We start from the raw sequence: 17874 nt of genomic DNA on the forward strand, positions 1-17874 counted from the left end.
TTTTTTAAACTTCAAAAAAAAAAGAACAAATGTTTGGAAAATTAACTTGAGATGAAAGCATGAATACCTGACATAAGGGAAATGGTTGCCTTCTTGATGCTTGGAGAGAAGCTCAAGAAAGATGAATGTCCCCCCATCACTGGAACAGGCCTTATGGAGAAGAGTGATGAGTTATAGCAGTTGTTTGAAGAAAGGAGGGCATGTATCTCGAGGGGAGAGGGAAGGGGCAAAGGGGGAGGAAAGGAGACGTGAGTGAAGGAGATGCCATGGAAAGTCAAAGGAAAGAAACAAGAGGCTGTGCTCTGAATCTTTCATATGCTTTTTGTTGCAGGTAGTGATGGATTGGGGGGCTACCTTTGTGACCTCCATAGATCTCATCATAGACGTGTATCTGAGGCTTATTTTCCAGCATCCACTTACCATCATTTCCCCCTCAAATTTCAACTGATGCATCACCCTGGCCCCATCCTTGACTGGATTTACAAGCCTGGAGCTGGGTCGGTTCCTCAATAAGTAGCAAACATTGTCTGAAACTGGAACTAGACTTCACATTTTGGCTGCAATCTTGGGGTGGGGAAAGGGAAGTGATTTTCTATTGGGGTGGAGTGCATGACTGCTGGATGACAGCACAGAATATATATCTCCTGGTGAGTTCCCAGCTGCAGACTGCTGGGTGCAATTAGAAGCCTATATGTCTAGTCATTTTATCATTTTTATACATTTAGGAGCTCAAGTGTTTGCTCTAGCAGGCTGCAGCTGGCTTGCTGTCAACTCCCAGCTGTTGTTTAGCTGAAACCCCACAGCTAAAATTGTGGGCCAATATGACCGGAAACCAAATTGGGACCTGAATAAAAATATTCAGGGTTAGTGAACGATATTCAGTGTTTATTTGCTTCAACCAGGTGAAACCCACTCATTTATGAGAAAGAAGAGGAGGGGAACCTGAAACCCATCCAGACACTTTTGAGAAGCCGTTACATGAACCAGACTTGCCCACAAACCAGTGTTCTCTTGATGATGAGTCAAGTTCAATGCATGCCATCCCATTAGGTACTTCTCTGGTTTTTCTCACTTTCCTGCAATTTAAATCCAAATAAATAAGTCTGGATGCTTAGAGAAAGAATGCATCCAATGTATGACATTTGGGTAGTGTTGGACTCATCCACAATGAGTCTTTGTACAACTGCAGGAAAAATCCTGCCTTTGGGTCCTTTACAGATGAGAGGGAGGGGCTACCTGAATGCATTAGCCTTGCTCTCTGGCATGACTCTGGGCTTCCTTGCCAACTCAGCCTTCATCTCCTTTTAGACTGAAGCCACTTCCCTTTAAATGGAAACAAAGGGCCTTTGCTTTTCAAATGTTTAGCTGATGTCATTACCACGGGCGTCCGGCTTTCTAAGGGGTCTTTAAGGGACCCATATTCTTCATCTATCCAGCTTAGTAATACACAGTGTCCCTGGTGAGTCCATAATATCATATCATTTATTAATTATTATTTCTATCATCATTCTTTTCCCTGGCAATGGTGTCAAGTGTGCTGCCAGCATCAGCAAACTGGGACTTCACTTTAGCTGTCCCAAGGTTGAAGAGCAGCTGGCTTTAGAGGAAGGGAGCTCCTTTTGCAAGCAAAGGGCCACAATAGGAAGAAAGGATATTTCAGGTGGAGTAAATGTGTTTCTGGATAAATGTTGCACCTTGCTGCCATTTCCTTGCGACCTGACTTTTTTACCTTTTCATATCTGATTATAGAATACTCTCTGGGGACAGTTCTGAAAGGTCAGGGAGGATGACAGATCAGAGCAAGAAAGAGCAGGTGGTCGCAAGGGCTAGAGGAGTGGCTAAAACCACAGAGCATTGGGTATCTACAGATCCCAGCTGGTTCCATGAAAGGATGTACAGGAATACTTGAGTCCTATGAGTTGAAGTGAAGATAAACTTCTAGCAGTTTATGTGGAGAGAAAATATGGAAATTTATAAAGGTAGACTTTCTAGACTTGAACTGGGAACTCAGCCACCCAGTAAACATGTTGTCAAAGATCACCAGCACTATGTATAGTATTCGAGCTCAATAAAATTATGCAGACAGGAACAGGGTCAAGAGAGACAGGCAGAGCTAAGACCCAAGTATTCACAAGCCTCAAGACAGAAGGAAGGAGAAAGAATGTTTGAGTCCCAAATGGCACATGGAGATTAATTGTACAGAGCAATATCTCACTTATAGGAATGAGGTTGAGAAAAAATTACAATAAAGATTTTCCAAATAATACTAAAAATGTATTTTCATAGCTATTTATCCATAACAGTGATGCAGGTGTTCTATACAATCACCCTTGAACAGCTCTGGTCAAAAGGTCTGAACTTTGGAATCACATCCAAAGCTCACCACATATTTATCACCTTCATTCATGCAGCAAACTGTTGTCGCGAGCCCACTCTGGAAAACAGACCGTGCCAGATGCCTGGATAACAAAGTTGAATGAGAAAGTGTTCAGGTCCAGGGGTCTCATCACCCTGCCAGGAAGGCAAACATACACATGACTGTAATGAAAGGTGACAGCAGTTATGATGATGTGATTAACAAAACACAAGTAGGGAATAAGGATTATTATCTAAATAGGGGGTTGAAGAAGTAGAATGGGTTATGAAAGATGTCAGAAGAGGCGTAATGAATATCCTGAGCCTAGAAGAATATAGGAATAGAAGGGATAAAATAAAGAGAAGGCAAACTAGTCAGAAGAAAGAGTATAAACAAAGAAGTATGTGTGTGTGCTCAGTCATGTCAGGCTCCTCTGTCTCTACTGGATTTCCCAGGCAAGAAGACTGGGGTGAGTTGCCATTTCCTACTCTAGGGGATCTCCCCACCCAGGGATGGAACCCAAGTCTGCTAAGTCTCTTGCATTGGCAGGCAGATATTTTTTATCACTGCACCAGCTGGGAAGCTCAAGCAAAGAAGACAGACATCCAAATCTACAGTGTAGATCAGGAGTGGTAAATAATAATAGATGTCCTTATGCAGGATGTATAATATGCACTACATTATATGAAGAACTCTGCATATTTTATCTGTATTTAACATTTGGCACAAAACTGGCAGGCAACCACCGAAGAATTGATACTTTTGAATTGTGGTGCTGGAGAAGACTCTTGAGAATCACTTGGATAGCAAGGAGATCAAACCAATCAATCATAAAGGAAATCAACCCTGAATATTTATTGGAAGGACAGATGCTGAGGCTGAAGCTCCAATGTTTGGCCACCTGATGCTAAGCCAACTCATTGGAAAACACCCTTATGCTGGCAAATATTGAGGACAGGAGGAGAAGGGGATGACAGAGGATGAGATGGTTGGATGGCATCACCAACTCAATGGACATGAGTTTGAGCAAACTCTGGGAAACAGTGAAGGACAGGAAAGCCTGGAGTGCTACAATCCATGGGGTCACAAAGAGTCAGTAAGCAACTGAACAACAATTGTGTAATTATCTCTAAATTAAAAATGAGGAGGCTAAGGTGTATACAGGTAAGCACTTAATTAGCTCACATACTTGGTAAATAGAAGAGCCTAGATTTGAACCCAGAAAAGTGTGAGGCTGGTGCTCAGCCTCTTAGCAGATAGGCAGTTCTGCCTTCCTGAGGGTCTAATGTATGGCAGGGAGGAGGAAATGAAGTCAAGGTTTGTGAAGAGCTTTAGGTGTGATTTCAAAGCTTAGACCTTTTGTTCAGGGTTGCTCAAGAGTGATTCTATAAACCAGGAGTTCCCAACCTCAAAGATCTCATGTCTGATGATCTGAGGTGAAGCTGATGTAATAATAATACAAATAAATTGCATAATAAATGTAATGAGCTTGAATTACCCTAAAACCATCGCCCCTACCCTGATCCAAGGAAAAACTGTCTACCATGAAACTGGTCTCTGATGCCAAAAAGGTTGGAGACTGCTGCATAGACCACCTGCATCAGAGACACTTGGGGAAGGAGTTACTATGCAGGTCCCCAGACTTGTCTCAAATCACCTGAATCCTGCCTTTGGGAGGAAGCCCAGGAATTTACATTTGAAGAAATGCTACTGAGGAATCTGAGGGAAAGTGAGAAACACTGGGTTAGGCCAGCACTTCCCAATCTGAGGATATACAAAACTACCTAGGGACCTTGTTAATTATACAGAGTTCTGGGATTCAGATTCTTTCAATAGGTCTGAGTTGGGCTCATGAATATTTATACTAAACCTGGGGCTTGATGACCATTAAACAAGGGAGTAACACATTCATATCTGTGCTTTAGGATCAAAGGAAAATAACTTCTGGTAGAAAGACAGAATGGAAAACCAGAGGGAAATAGAACCTGGCTGATTAGTAGACTGGTATTAAAATTTAAGCAAGAGATGGTGAAAATTTACACCAGGCCAGAGTGAAAATGAAACAAAGGGTATTAAAGAGGTAAAAACACTAAGATCTGGTAATTAATTAAAATAAGGGTAGTGGAGAGAAGGAGTTGAAAAATGATACAAAGGTTTCCAACTTAGAGTCATAGATATAGGCTAATACCAACAGGAGAGGTGAACATATTCTGCAGTGGCCATGTGGAACAAGGCATTTTGCAAATGCTATCCTGTATTTGTTCTTGTTGTTGTTTGTGACCCCACGGACTATAGCCCACCATGCTCCTCTGTCCATGGGATTTCCCAGGCAAGAATACTGGAGTAAGTTGCCATTTCCTTCTCCAGGGGATCTTCCTTACCCAGGGATTGAACACATGTCTCCTGTATTGCATGCAGATTCTTTACTGCTGAGCCAGCAGGGAAGCCCTCAGCTGAGTGAGTTGGATTGATTTTTGTCTCCAAATCCATACTCTCACAGAGAAAGCTGATTAACATTTTAGATATTTTGAGGTAGAGAACTGGGTTGAGGTGGAAAGATAGTTGGGTGTATGTATCTGGCACTTAAGATAAAGCCCCTAGCTGAAGACAGACCTTTGAAGTCACCTTCATAGAAGTCAAGTTCAAATAGATAAGCATCAATCAGGTAGCTACATGCCAGACACTGTAGAGCTGTGATATAAGTATAGAGACAAGATCTAATCTCTACCAGAGAAAAGTGACATGTCAGGAGTTCTTAACTTGAGTTTTATGGACCCTCCATGTTGGACAATAGACACCAGAAATTTTTGTATAAAAATGCTTGTGTATATGTGTTTTTCTTGGGTGATATAATTGATTTCATCAGACCCTCAAAGAAGTTCAAGATCCAGAAGAAATTAGGGACCACTTATTTAAGACCTGGTGGTGTAAAAAATAATAATAATATGTTTCTTGTTCATGCATTGTAATAGGTTATTAAAAATGACACATATATTTGTGAATTGCTTGTATGATCGTGCATGAAAATGAATGTCAAGTATTAAAGAGCAAAATCTGTGACTTCAGGAAGATGACCGAAAGGACACCATATAACTTTCACGGTCACTCAAAGACAAACTCTTACACTTCCGTTTGCACCTGAAAGTTGCAAACATCTTCACTCAAAACAGCAAATTATAGACCATCTTTGGCAAAGTAGTAGAGAAGAATGAAACAGAGAACCAAGAACCAAGACAGAGTTACATAGAAATGATGGGAAAATAGATGATTCCATAAAAAATGTGATGGAAGTTTTACAGAGCGGAATGAAGGACAGAAAAAAATTGTGCTTGGAAATAAAATTAAAAATCTAAACTTAAAAACCAGGTTTTTTAGCACTTGCACATTAAGAGACTAAGAATTATATTTTTTAAGTATCAACTGTTCACAAACAATAAACAGTAATTGAATACTTCTTACATGTCAGGCACTATTTTCAGAGAACTGGTGTCTATTACGCAGCATGGAGGGTCCACAAACCTCAAGTTAAGACTCCTGACTTGTCACTTTACACAGGTAGAGATTAGATTTTATCTCTATACTTATACCACGGCTCTACAGTGCCTTGAATACAGATACCTGATTGATGCTTGTCTAACACTCCAGGTTACATGGATTTCTCTCTCTCTCTTCTTTTGTTGCTGTTGTTGTTGTTTTTTGTTTTGTTTTGTTTTGCCACATCACAAGGCTTGTGGGACCCTAGTTCCCCGACCAGGGATCAAACCAGGGACCTTTATCGAGAAAGTGCAGAACCCTAACCACTGGACTGCCAGGGAATTCCCACGGATTTTCCTCTTTAAATCCTCACAACTATGCTTGAAGATAATGACTTAATTTTTTTTCAATATTCTCAAATAGAACACTGAGGCACAGATGGTGTAAACAACATGCCCAAAGTAACCCAGCTACGAGGTGATACAACCAGAATTTATGAACCTACTTGCAGAGCAGGAATAGAGAACGGACATAGAGAACGGGCCCGGGGACACAGCAGAGGAAGGAGAGGGTGGGACGAACTGAGAAAGTAGCACTGAAATATATACATTACCATGTATAAAATAGATAGCTAGTAGGAAGTTGCCGTATAACGCAGGGAGCCTGCCTGGTGCTCAGGGATGACATGGGGGTGAGATAGAGGGGAGAGAGGGAGGGCATATGTGTATACTCATAGCTGATTCACATTACTGTAACCAACACAACATTGTAAAGCAATTATCCTCCAATTAAAAACATTTTTTCTTAATGTACCATGAGACTCCCCAGGTGGCCCACTGGCTAAGACTGCACTCCCAATGCAGGGGACCCTGGTTCAATCCCTGGCCATGGAAATAAATCCTACAAGACGCAACTAAAGATCCCACATGTCACAATGATCAAAGATGACACATGCTGCAACTAAGATCTGGCACAGCCAAATACATAAATATTAAAACAAACAAACAAACAAAAAAAACAACGTACCATGAAATGCTAAACTACAATCTCAGTTTTCTAGAATAAGATTGTTTTCTTGTCCTTATCCTGCACATGCTGTCATCAGGCCCAATCAAGAGTTTGGCAGGATCACCAATATATTAGCCAGCACCTCGCTCAGGACACTTTGACTGTTGTACTTGGCACAGTCCGCTTTGCCTGTGACTCTGCACGTGGCCTCACCTGTGCTCTGTTCTCTGCCAGGAGCTCTCAGAGATCCCTGAGGTTCAAAGTTTGTTGCCCAAGAGCTTTTGCAAGTCATAAGCAGGAGGAAACACACAGGCACGCTGGTTCTAAAAGAGGTGTAGGGGTGCAGAGAAGGGAAGGCAGATTAGAACCTAGGAAACGTCTCAAACTTTTTCAATTACCTCCACTAATTCTTATCTGATCTCATGGGAAGCTTTGAAAACGTTCTCAGAGCAATTTTATAGTGTACTTTTGACTGAGTAGCACAGTCATAGAGTCTGTAGGAAATAGACCCCAAAAGAAGAGAGAAAAGCTTAAAAAGTGCTTGACAAGATACAGAATAAGTTGATAATAGGCTATTTTTTCAATGTGTCTCCCACTCAGGCAATAGCATATCAGTATGCCATGGGGAGGCAGCTTTCCCAGAAATGCAGAAGCAAATCAGTTTCCACCCTAACTTGCCACATGCCTCCTTAAGAATAAATTTGGACTCAGAGGACACTTAGTCATAGAATCAACACAGTGTCTCCCAGATTCGTGAATGATTCCTTGCATTTTCAATTTGGGAAAATATCATTTCCTAACTTTTGTCTAATCAGAAAGTGGCTCTATTAATGTATACATGTGGAATCTAGAAAGATGGTACTGCTGAAGGTACTCAGAGGTCAGTAATGGAGATGCCCCCTTCATAGATCACTGCCTTGTCATGGCAAAGGGGCTTGCATAACTCAGTGAAGCCAGATTAAAACTAAATACTAAGAAAAACTAAGATCATGGCATCCGGCCCCATCACTTCATGCAAATAGAAGGGGAAAAGGTGGAAGCAGTGACAGACTTCCTCTTCTTGTGCTCTAAAATCACTGTGGATGGTGACTGCAGCCATGAAATCAGAATACGATTGCTTCTTGGCAGGAAAGCTATGACAAACTTAGACAGTGTGTTAAAAAGCAAAGTCATCACTTTGCTGACAAAGGTCCATATAGTCAAGGCTATGGTCTTCCCAGTAGTCACATACGATTGTGAGAGCTGGACCATAAAGAAGTAAGAGTGCTGAAGAATTGATAATTTTGAACCATGGTGCTGTAGAAGACTCTTGAGAGTCCACTGGACAGCAAGGAGATCATACCAGTCAATCTTAAAGGAAATCAACCCTGAATACTCAATGGAAGGACCGATGCTGAACCTCCAATACTTTGGTCACCTGATGCAAATAGTCAACTCATTGGAAAAGATCCTGATGCTGGGAAAGACTGAATGCAGAAGGAGAAGAGGGTTACAGAGGATGAGATGGTTGAATGGCATCCCCAATGCAATGGACATGAAGTTTCCGGGCAAACTCTGGGAGCTGGTGAGGGATACAGAAGCCTGGCATGCTGCAGTCCATGGCGCTGCAAAGAGTTAGACACGAGTTGGCAACTGAACAACAATCTCAGTGGAGATGCAGACATAGAGAATAGACTTGTGGACACAGTGGGGGGAGGGGAGAGTGGGACAATTGAGAGAATAGCATGAAAATCTATATATCACCATATGTAAAATAGATAACCAGTAGGAATTTGCTGTTATGATGCAAGAAGCTCAAATCCAGTGCTCTGTGACAACCTAGAGGGGTGGGATGAGGTAGGAGAAAGGTTCAAGAGGGAGGGGACATATGTATACCTATGGCTGATTCATGGCTATATACGGTAGAGACCAAGAGAATATTGTAAAGCAATTATCCTCCAATTAAGAATAAATTTAAAAAATGCTAATATAAAAAAGAATGTGGCACAGGCATCATTGGATACATGTTAACAATGACTTCTGTAGAGATGCACAGATTAAAATGAATCACTTCTCTCCCCTGTGTGGTTCTTTCCACCTTGGACTCCCTTGGAAGTTACACAGAGGCTCCTCTTGCAGTTCCATCTCCTCTCTCTTCTCACCTTCATGATTTCTGCCAAAGTCTGTGCATTCTTGCAATTACAGGTTCTCAATTACACACCCTTGCTACTTGCTGAAGGGGACAGAAAGAGTGCTTCCTCTCCTGGCAGCTGCTCAAGCCAGATGTTACAGCGGCAGGCTGTGATTGGCTGGCAGATAAAGGAGAATGGCTTTCAATGGGTTGGTAAGTAAAAAGATGTAAGCAAACCCATTTCAGCCCTGAATCAGCAGGTCCTCGTTAACCTGATTGGAAATGTCCTTCAAACTTCTACCGAAAAACGAGGAGGACCGTTGTCACAATAATGTTCAGCTGAATGCCTACTGCTCCTTCTCTGGCTAAAATAGCAATAAGCTTCATTTGGAGACATCATCACAGCATTCGAGATGAGCTGGGATTCATTTAAGCTGCATCTGCAGGGATAAGCGATAATTGTAGGGATGCAGAAGTTTGTTTATTTTAACAGCAAAATGTTTGTATCTGGAAAACCAATGAAACTTTGCTGTAATCACTTTGGAGATGTACTGGAACCATTCCATCTGCCCAAATCTTGCCATTGTGCTTCTTGGTCAGTGACAATAGACAGTGATTGAGGCAGAATTAGTCAGCCACCAACTTCTTCCCCTGTGCCTCCTTGGGGCAACCATGAAACTGAGGAAACAAATTTTGGCTTGGCTGCTGAAGCTTTGTGGAGTGGTTAAGACCAGATCGCTGATTAAAAATATATATATACATATATCTGGTCAAGGTGGACTGGTTAATAGACCTAGAACAAATGTCCTGGGTGGCAAGAGCTGGTCCATATGACACAAGGTACAAAAAGTATTCCTTAGATAAAACTCTTTTGCCCTTTTCGCTCTTCTCATATTACAGAGCAAATAAAAATCCATGGAGTTTCTTTGCACTGCTACCCGATACAAAACACAAAGAGTCAAGCCTGGGTTTTAATGTAGTTTGTTCCCATTATAAATACCAAGAATCACCAGATGAAACAGCAAGGGGAAGAAGTAGTTCATTCAGACTAGATTATGGATAATAATAATTTTTTTAAAAATCCTTCTAAGGGGTTAAACATTTATTGTGTCCTGGACTGACACCTTCAGCCATACTCTTGGGGATAAAACCTGGCAGGGATCATCACTCTCCATGACTCTGGGCAGGAGTTGATAATAATAATAATTAATAACCATTTGTGTTCTCAAGCTCCCCTCAACTGAGATCTCAGAATATTTTACTAACACAAATTCATTAAGCTTCAAACCACATCTGGGCATTCAGGAAGTGCTTGAAGGTTAGTTCTGTTATTATTTTATATTCATATTTCATCTTTCCTCCAAGGAGCTCAAAACGATTATAAATATATTACCAAAGTAGGTTAACTCATCACAGTTATGGGTCAGGAAGACATCTCTTCTTTCTTGTTAGCACGGGAATTTCTGCATAATGAAAGGCAGGTAAGACTGAAGTCAACAGAGAAGACTCTTGGACGTATCTCTAGCAGCATCCAAACGTTACTTTTTCTATTCAATGTTTAATCTCTCTAGAAGTAAACGTGACTTTACATCTTTCATTCCACTTCTCAACTACATTAAATGTCATTCCAGTGTCATGCAGTAAAGTTTTGAAGCAGAAAATACCTATCTGAGATACCCAATGGGAATTTCAGTAGAGTAGGCACTGAACCAGATGGCCACTGAATTTCCATCTACAAGCGGTCCCCAATTTAATGATAATTCAGCTTCTGATATTTTGACTTTATGATGGTATGAAAGCAATATACATTCATTAGGAAAGGTATTGCAAATTTCAAAATGTGATCTTTTCTTGCAGTATGATGCTCTCCCAAGAGGCTGGTCAGAGGCAATGAGCTACAGCCCCCAGTCAACCAGGTGATCATAAGGGTAAACAACTGATATATTTACAACCATGCTGTACCCATACAACCAGTACAGTTGTACAATATTCAATTAATTACATGAGCTATCCATACTTTATTGTAAAATAGTCTTTGTGTTAAATGATTTTGCCCAAATGTGTGCTAATGTAAGTGTTCTGAGCACTTTGGAGGTTAGGCTATGCTAAGCTATAATGTTCAGTAACTCAGGGGTGTTAAGTCCTTTTTTTTTGCTGCATGAATATCATTCATTTATTAACATTAGCATTGTGAACACATAATGGAAAAATGCTCCCCAAAAGAGGAAAGTGAGTATTGACCATCAATAGGACAAAGCTGTCTTCAAAAGACAGAGATGTGGAAAAGAGGTTCACAGTTGGGTTGTTGAGCCCACGAGGGCAGCACTTATCTATGTATATGTATCCACAGGGGCCAGGTGTTGGAGCAGGAGGCTCAGGAATGTCTCCAGCTGCTGCTTTGATCTGTACGCGATGAGTCCTCCCTTGTTGGCCCACTGATCCACTCCAGCAGCGCCTTCGTTTCCCACGTGACACACCAACCGTGGCAAGTCAAGCCCCGTGTCAGGGTTCCTTTCCAGGGATTCCTTTAAGTCCACTACTCCCCAACCCACAGCCCTGAGGACAGCATGGGAAGCACAAGGGTACCGCCTGAACGTGGTATCTTCTGAGAAGATGTAAATGTCAACAAGGCGAGGACCACACAGAGGCTCTTGGGACCAGCCCCAGCTGCCCGGAATATGCACTTTCCACACACACGTGATAGTGCACCCTTGATGGTCTCCTTTTCACTGGTGCTAATGAGAGCTGAGAACAGGAGGGAGCATTCGGACCTGGGGTTTGGGGTCACTTGGCTCTGCCTTTCACTGTCGTTTCTTGTAAAGATGGGAGGCAGAAGGGAATGGATGTTAGTCCCCATGTAAGAAAGGCCTCAGTAGCACTGTCCTTTCCACCTGAGAGTGTTTAGGTCTTGTGATACAAAAGGTTGGTTGATGACTCCCATGAGAGGCACCACTGTCTGTATGTCGTAGACACCAGTTAAAACAGTGACCCACTGAAATCCTCTGGGCAAGGTTCCTTGGTTGGGTTTAATGCCAGCAGAACCTTTTATATACTGATAAGTTGAATCTATAGGATCCACCCAGATTCTCAAGATGTCCTGCAGAATGTTCATCTCTATTGAATCCAGAGCTGGGTCACTGAAGACAATGTTCTGGTGGACAACCTTGGCTAAGGCCTCAGATTATTACCATTAAGGACTTTGCTGAGAAGATCTACTGGTTCTTCCTCTGTTGGACTCAGTCTCATGACAATCTTTTCCCCGAAATCATTAGCAAATTCATTGGATACTTTTCCCAAAAAATTTTTCCCCAAGCCTAAAAACTTGTTCTCCATATTCTGTTTGATAACTTCCTGTTTCAGTACATCAGCCAGGGTTTAGAAATCAACTGCAAATCTTGTTCTTTTCTGCCTCTTTCTTTTCTTCTATCAGCAGCTGGAAGAGGGCTTCCTGCTGCCTGCATACCTGGGCAATGTTGGCAGCTTTCTCAGAAACTCAGAGCAGCTCCCAGAGGATATCTGACGTTTCTGAACCTGGCTTTTTAGTTTCAGCAGCTAGTGGAACCAGCACCCACCCTCTGGACTGTCAGAGTTCTGGAGACTGTAAGTCCAATACCAACGTGTCAGCAGGGTTGTTTTCTCCTGAAGCCTCTCTCCTCGGCTTGCAGATGGCCTTTCCTCTGTGGACCTCAAGTCCATTTTTGACTAAACTATACTTTCAACTAAGATGGGTTTATCAGGATGTAACCCCACCATAAGATCTGTAGTTTTGATGTGGTTTGACAAGATCTAGAGAAAATAATATGAAAACAGATAACCGACTGGATATTCATTGCATATGATAACCCAAGTTCTCCATCCCTGGGGATGCAGAGATATGAGTTAATAGGAGAACCAAGAAAGTCCCACCCATGGAGGCCTATACATACAGTGTAGGGGAGTACTAATACCATAGGATCTGGAAACAATGGATGTAAGTTTTATTCCCAGTGCTGTAATTTACAGATGGGGTGATCTTGGACTAGGCACATGACCTTACTAGACTTTGGCTTTCTTACACATAAATGTGGTTTAAAATATCTGCCTGACTTGCTATAAACATTCAGTTAATGGCTAAAAATGTGTCAAACACATAGTAAGTACTTAATAAGGATGATTATCACAAAACTATCAAAAAGTTTTCTAAATGTGTCAAAGGACCAAGATAGGAGAATGGCTTTTTCTTTCTTCCTTTGTCGTTCAGCTGTTATGTCCATTTCATTTCAATTAAAAAAAAATCATACTTGTCTTTCTTCCTCTTCATATTCCATAATATCCCTCCCTTAAGACTGATAAATCCTATCCACTGAAAACAGTCTCTAGGATTATTAATGGCAGGGGAAAAAACAAACAAGAATACCCAGACAGTAATTTTGCCAATAGAATAAGTTTCAAAGTTGGTTTAAATGTTGGTCAAAGTCCATCACATTCTTTCTAGGCTCCAACTAGGCTGGACTACTTACCATTCCTTAAATATCCCTAGCCTTTTAAGACTTTTGTTCATGCTGTTCTTATGGCCTTATAATCTCCATCTTTTAAAATCCTGCCTTGCTTTGGTGGCTCATCTGCATGTCATATCTTCCAAGAAAATTTGACTCCATCACCCCTTTTTCTTGAGTCCATATGAGTGTATATACTGCCTTCTTCTTTGTCATATATTCATAGGCCATATACGTCTTCATAGGTATGCATAAGTTTTATCCCGCTATAATACTATGTGCTCTTTCAACGAATCACATCTCATTTATCTTTGCACAGTACCAGACGTAACAAAAGTCTCATGCTTATCATAGGTGCTTAATGAATGTTTAACAGAATTTCAGTAATCATTTCTGCCACAAGTTCTGTTAATGAGATTTTTCTTTTTAAACGTACGTTAGCCTGATAATGAGGACCACCAACCTGAAGTCTGACATAAACATTCAAAGAGGAAAACAACTTTGAATGTTGGCAACACACAACCTTCCTCATGACTTTCAGAACAGACGCTCAGGACATGGGCACTGTCACAAACTTCAAGTAAAAGTGCAAGTTGGGACATGTCTCTAAGCATAATTTGGCACAACTTAGTACAAGAGAGAAAAATGTTAAGAGGCTTGACCCAGCAGTTCCATTATGGGAGTTAATCCTTAGGTAATAATCAATGATATGAGCAAAGATTGACAAACAATAGCATTCACGGAAATAACTGAAGTTCCGACCATAGCAAATAAATTATTTTCCATCTTTGTGACAAAATATTTACTATTGGGTCATTAAAAATGATGTCTCAGAAGAACAGTTTTGGCATGAGGAAAAGAAACAGCAACACAAATTATATACATGTTCTTTTATTTTTTACAAAAAGCAAGGAAGCAAATATATGTATCACAATATTGCAAAATTCAATATTATATATATTTGCTTCCAGTGGTAAAGAACCCACCTGCCAATGCAGGAGACACAAGAGATGGGTTCGATCCCTGGGTCGGGAAGATCCCCTGAAGGAGGGCATGGCAACCCACTTCAGTATTCTTCCTGGAGAATAGCACGGACAGAGGAGCCTGGTGGGCTACTGTCCATAGGGTCACAAAGAGTCAGATACTACCGAAGTGACTTAGCATGCACATATTTATAAAATGGGTGGAAGTAAATCTATAAAAATATTAACTATGATTAATTCCTTGGTGTTGGAATAATGGGTTACTTTTATTTTTTCCTATCTATATTTTCTAAATGTTCTCCAATTAGCATTTTTCCCATTAGAATATTTACAATCAGATAAAGAAAATTTAACAAACACATACTGTAATAACTGGTCTCTTCATTAAGTGTAAATTTTTTTAATGTTGGAAATACATCTAGTTATCAAAATGTCTACCACAGCAGCTGGAGCACAAAATAAAGTCAGAATGTATTTACTGAATAGATTACTGAGTACATGATGATGAAAAAATGAATCTATAAATGAACCAACCAATCAGATATTGGAGAATATCTTTGTCCAATGCCATACAACCTAATAAGCAGTAAGAAAACTTACACCTTGACTAGGTCTTTTAATCTGCCTCCCTGATATAAATTCTAAGCTTCCAAGGTAGAGTTAGTGGTAAAGAACCTGCCTGCCAGTGCAAGAAACTTAAGAGATGCAGGTTCTATCCTTGGGTTGGGAAGAATCCCCTTGAGTAGGAAGTGGCAACCCACTCCAGTATTTTTGCCTGGGAAATTCTGTGGGCAGAGGAGCCTGGCAGGCTACAGTCCATGAGGCTGCAGAGGCAGGCACGACTGAGCAACTGAACACAAACACTGATATAAATCCTAGTCAACTGTATTCATCTCCTGGGGCTGCCATAAAAAATCATGAACTGGGTTACTTAAAACAACAGAAGTTTATTCTCTTGCCATTCTGGAGGTCATGATGCAAAAATCAAGGTGGGCAGAGCTGTGTTCCTTCCAGAGGTTCTGGGGTAAAAGCCCTCCTTGCCTCTTCCAGCTTCTGGTAACTCCTGGCTCTCCTTGAAATCATAATCCAATATGATCTCATCTCCAGATTCTTACTTATATCTACAAAGACCCTCTTTCCAAACATTCACAAGTTCTGAAGGTTAAGACATACACATATCTCTTTTGGGGGGAATCACCATTCAACATAATATATGCATGCTAAGTTGCTTCAGTCATGTCCGACTCTTTGTGACCCTATGGACTGTAGCCCACCAGGTTCCTCTGTCCATGATACGATTCTCCAGGCAAGAATACTGGAGTGGATTACCATGCCCTCCTTCAGGGGATCTTTCTGACCCAGGGATTGAACCTGTGTCTCTTACATCTACTGCACTGGCAGGTGGTTCTTTACCACTAGCATCACCTAGGAAGCTCTCAACAGATTATATTACCCTTCAAATGCTCCTCAATTCCCTCCATATTCTACTTGTTAAAAGAGAAGTGAAAGGATGCCCTGAAGATGCAAAGTTTATGCAGAGAGGCCACCATCTTGTAACCCTCTGACCTCATCAAAGATTGGAAACGTGATTTAAAAATATCAATCACAATCCACTTGACTTTCCTTGCTTCATTTAGGCAAATTACATTCACAGAGGGGAGACAGAAAATTCTGTTCCCATTCAGTGTCAAGATGGATCATTCATCTCTCTTAATTCTCCCATGCCCCTCTCACATTCATTGAACATAACACTCTTTTAATAACCCTAATCACTGAAATATTAGCTAAGGAATTTGAAAACTCTGCTCACGATTCCTTGGTGATGACAGGAATGGCCATAAACATGAACCTGCAATTTAGAAGAAATAAGAACAGGAGTCTTATTGGTGAGAGTTTCAGCCCAATTCAGACCCAATCACAATGGAAGCTGTGCCATTAAAGGGCTTGCAAAGACTGATAATGAGATGGTTTAAAACTTTTCACAAGCACATGAAATGATTGTCTCCTTAGTGGAGAAAGAACAGGAAACCTGCAGTGATGTCCATACAAGGTTTCAAGTCCCTCTGTGGGCAAGTGACCTGCCCTTGAATTAACCTGAACCGAAGCAGAGAAGCCATGTGACTGGAGTGCGGATTCTAGCAATGGAATCTGAGAAACTGCATCCTCTGCTTAATGTGTTCCTTATCATCTAGAGGAAATCAGCAGTTTGAGCTTTACCTTGTCAAAATATTTGCAATGAACAGAGTTTTTAGCTTTCCATTCAAAAAGCCAGATCTAACAAGGTTCATGTAAAGGTCCAATTGAGGACTAGTTAGAAAAAGGTGACCAAGGCTTTGAATGCCTTGTCTAGTGCTTTCTTCCCACCCAGCCAGTGAAGAAATTCACAAGCAGTTTTTAATCAAAGTATTTGTAGGTAGCAAGTTCCATGCCTGTCCCCATATGCTCATGATACACTTGTGTGTCTGGCTGTAGAGATACAATGATTTAAGTCACATCCTTAACCTCAAGAGTTTAGAGTCTAGGTGGGAAGAGAAATGCTACCAAAAAAAAAAAAACAGAAAACAAGGAATACTCATAAAGGGGGCATAAACAAGTGAAAATGATACAATAAGGAGACAAGTCATGAGGTTTCCCTGTGTAGTCAAAGAAGACCTTAAAAAAGAGGAAAAATTTGATCTGAAACTTCAAGGCCTGGCAGAATCAATGATGATAATAAGAATGTCAACACCTATTGATCACCTATCATGCATCAGAGACACTGCACTCCACACAATGCATGATGATCTGAACTCAGCCTCACAGCCATCCAACAGAAGGGGCTCAGGATGACCATATACTTAGAAAATGGTAGAAGTTGAACCCAGATCAGTCTGACCCCTTGTTATATTCTATATTCTCAACTCTTATGTGGCACTGCCTTTTGAAATAGAACCTGGCAATGAGGGCTACCAATATCTATTTTTCAACTGATGGAGCAGCTCAGGTTTTGCAGACAGTTGACTAAAGGAAAGGAATCCCACTCCTGGGCATAACATTATCTGAAAGGATACATGCATCCCAATGTTCATTGCAGCACTGTTCACAACAGCCAAGACTTGGAAGCAACCTAAGTGTCCTTCGACAGAGGGATGCTTAAAGAACTTGCAGTAGCAGACTATCACTCATTCATGAAAAGGAATGAAGTAATGCCATTTACAGCAACATGGATGGGCCTAAAGATTTTCATGTTGAGTGAAGTAAGTCACACAGAGAAATACTGTGTGACATCACTTACAAGCAGAATCTAAAAGGAAATGATACGAATGAACTTACAAAACAGAAAGAGACCCACAGACTTACAGAACAAACTTATGGTTGCTGAGGGGAAGGATGGGGCGGGGGAGGATAGTTAGGGAGTTCGGGATGGACATGTATGAAGTAAAGTGTTAGTTGCTTCAGTCATGTCCGACTCTTTGTGACTCCATGGGC

The 17874-nt window shown here is 41.1% G+C and overlaps 1 protein-coding gene and 1 pseudogene across 6 annotated transcripts in view; both read right to left on the reverse strand.

Moving 5' to 3' along the window:
- AGBL1 (AGBL carboxypeptidase 1) overlaps positions 1 to 17874 on the reverse strand; it is an 867141-nt gene that overhangs the window by 448378 nt on the left and 400889 nt on the right. The gene's annotated exons all lie outside the window — the stretch shown is intronic.
- LOC145530069 (inositol polyphosphate 1-phosphatase pseudogene) lies at positions 11093 to 14025 on the reverse strand (annotated as a pseudogene). Its single transcript, XR_014071445.1, has 2 exons — positions 13947 to 14025; positions 11093 to 12500 (listed from the first exon to the last, which is right to left on the reverse strand). The product of XR_014071445.1 is annotated as an inositol polyphosphate 1-phosphatase pseudogene (transcript).

Source organism: Giraffa tippelskirchi, chromosome 12, assembly GCF_054371585.1.
Source record: "Giraffa tippelskirchi isolate mGirTip1 chromosome 12, T2T-mGirTip1v1.2.pri, whole genome shotgun sequence".
In the NCBI taxonomy this organism is placed as follows: domain Eukaryota; kingdom Metazoa; phylum Chordata; class Mammalia; order Artiodactyla; family Giraffidae; genus Giraffa; species Giraffa tippelskirchi.